Raw genomic sequence first — 2,784 nt, 5'->3', positions numbered from 1 at the left:
TAATACATATTGCAGTCAATGTATCAGACTGTATAATTGTATAAAAGGGATAATATGTCATCTCGTGGTTTAAGGGAGATGCTGAATGTAGTTGTGCTGGTTTTACGGTAATACACTGGTTCTATTATAAACCTTTTGAACTGGTGTCTTGCCGATGCTGTCTTCATAAAATGAAGGCGATTTCTATACTAGACTGGAACATTATGTGAATGTTCTTAGTGTGTTCATGGATGAGATTGAAATACTGAATTGTGTTGCATTTGGCAGTGTTTCTGTTATTTTGTGAATTTCATTCAGAGATGAATTTCCTATTTATGTAAAGTTATTTAATATATGGGTTGGGGCGATGTCAACCTTTGTCCTATCATGATTATGTACCATTTAAACATTGTGATATGATTGTATCGCCCCCTATTGGCCAATAATAATACATAAAAACAGCGAACTAGAGTGCTACAGCTGGACGAATCATGACGAAATGTGATGTTGTTGAAAGCCTGGGCAGAGGCTAAATTCTGTCAAATATTTTCTAATATTCCTTTCTGATGGAGGAGCTTCAGTATGGAACAGGTGTGTGTGTGTGTGTGGTTGTGTGTGTGTGTGTGGTTGTGTGCGTGTGTGTGGTTGTGTGCGTGTGCGTGTGTGTGTGTGTGTGTGTGTGTCTGGGAGAATCTCAATTGCCTTCTCCTCGCGACCTCTCACTTTGCCTCCTTCTCAAAACCCCATTGGATGAGAAAGCCAGCGAAGATCCCGCCCCTCTGACCTTCTCCAATGGGTTTATGAGAAGGAAGCGAGGAGAGAGGACGCGAGAGGTTATGCAATTGAGATTCTCCCAATGCCTGTGTGGCGTACACATGATGGATCAGTGACAGTGATGAGGAACGGTCTGACAGTAGTGAATAAAAGGCGCTGCATGGTCAATCTGACGTCTGCATTGGCCGTGCAGCATTTACGCTGAAGTCAGGACATTCATACTTATTGCGCTTCGCGGAGCAGCGCAGAGCTGTTGTGAAGGAAGTTGTCAAGGAAGTGTGTTTGTGTTTATACAGGACCTGCTGCCCCAGCTACCGTCAACCAATCACGTCAATGCGGAGCTATACAGAGCCCTTCCGCATTGTTAAGAAATTTGGGAGTCGCAAGGCGATGCGGTATGGAGCTCAATTTGACCTCTGCATACATCCGGAGGCTCAGCAATTGCATCGCACCCTCCATAAAAAGCCTCCAACCCCATTTTCTGATCAAGCATAACTTAGCTTTTAGGTTATACAACATGGGCTGGATAGAAGCAGTCTACCGTCCTCAGAAATTGATAACAGCTGTGTTATTTGCCTCATTAAATAATAGTAAATAAATAATAGTATTTGTTATATCTCTCATAAAGCTCTGATTGAGAATGGCCTATGCTTATGCTATAGCACTTTAGGATAGCACCTTCTTATGCTTGAACATTTGGGAAGTAAGCTACTGTTCATAACTTTAAAGGTTCACTTTACCTTTAAAGGTACTACATGTAACAATTCAACAACAGACCACCTCTTTTTGTCAAATTGACTGGGGCCAGCAAATCTGTTGTTGTCAAATTGACTGGGGCCAGCAAATCTGTTTTTGTCAAATTGACTAGGGACAGAAATTATCTTGTTTTCAAATTAACTGGGGCAGAGTGATTTCTACATGTTTGATGCTTACCCTTTGCTCACCCCAGTCAATTTGACAACGAGATTTGCTGGGCCAAGTCAATTTGAGAACAACGAGATTTGCTGGCCCAAGTCAATTTGAGAACAAGACACAGTCCGTCTTTTGTTGACCAATAAGAAGGCTGAACCATTAGAATGCAATTTTGTGTATGCCCAAAATATTTTGTGTTAAAAAAAAATATTGTGAAACTATCATTCTGCTATTACTGTAGATATATTAAGGAACATTTATGAAATTACAATGCAAAAAATATGATCTATAACTCCTTTAACTTCTCTTAAAGCTTTTATGATTAGCCTAGTAGGACGATAGGTTATTGGCTGTTTGGTTTTCAGCTTTGCATGGAGGGATTTTCCCAGCCCGCACGGATCATTTCTTTCTTAATAAGCTATAACTTGATTCAACTTGTCATTAGATTTTTTTTATTTTTTTTACAGGTTATTGAGATTGTTTATTCTCTCTCATGGCTACCTTATAGATTTTTGGGGGGGCTTTTCAAATAACTTTTTAAGATGGAATTACATTCATTGTTTGATCGGGAGAAAGCTATTCATAAAATCGATTTAAAAAAAAAGTGTAGCCTATAGCCCAACGTCATATTCATAGCCTATCGAATGGAGAGAGACGGGAATACAGACAGACGATAGTTAAGGAGTGTCCGTTATGAAAAATATAGTCTAAGGCCCATGCATCCGACAGAGAGAGAAACCATGGTTACTGACTGGACATTTAGCTTTGGTGGAATTCTCTGGCTCTGTCTGGCCTACAATCCTCTTGCGTTCTGTATTTAACATATTTACTGAAGTAGGCTATAGCAAATAGGAATAGGCAAATTACTTCCACTGTCAAACGATCATTTTGATGTTATGGATGGTAAGTCCTTGAATCCATCGTTGTCTGTGAATTTGAAAGTAGTTACATTTCTCCAGCCTCATCCCACAGCTGTTTACCCCCCAAAAATGACCCCATTGTTGGGGTGCCCCGCTTTGTTGTTGTTGGAATCCCAGAATACAATATGGTACAAATTACAATATTTTAATGGTATGAAAAACTGTTTGCTGAGTAATAAGTCCACCATCACAAGGGATA

The sequence above is a fragment of the Salmo salar genome, chromosome ssa14 (genome assembly GCF_905237065.1).
Source record: "Salmo salar chromosome ssa14, Ssal_v3.1, whole genome shotgun sequence".
NCBI lineage: Eukaryota > Metazoa > Chordata > Actinopteri > Salmoniformes > Salmonidae > Salmo > Salmo salar.
The sequence above is the reverse complement of the archived record's forward strand: the minus strand, read 5'-3'. Positions refer to the sequence as shown.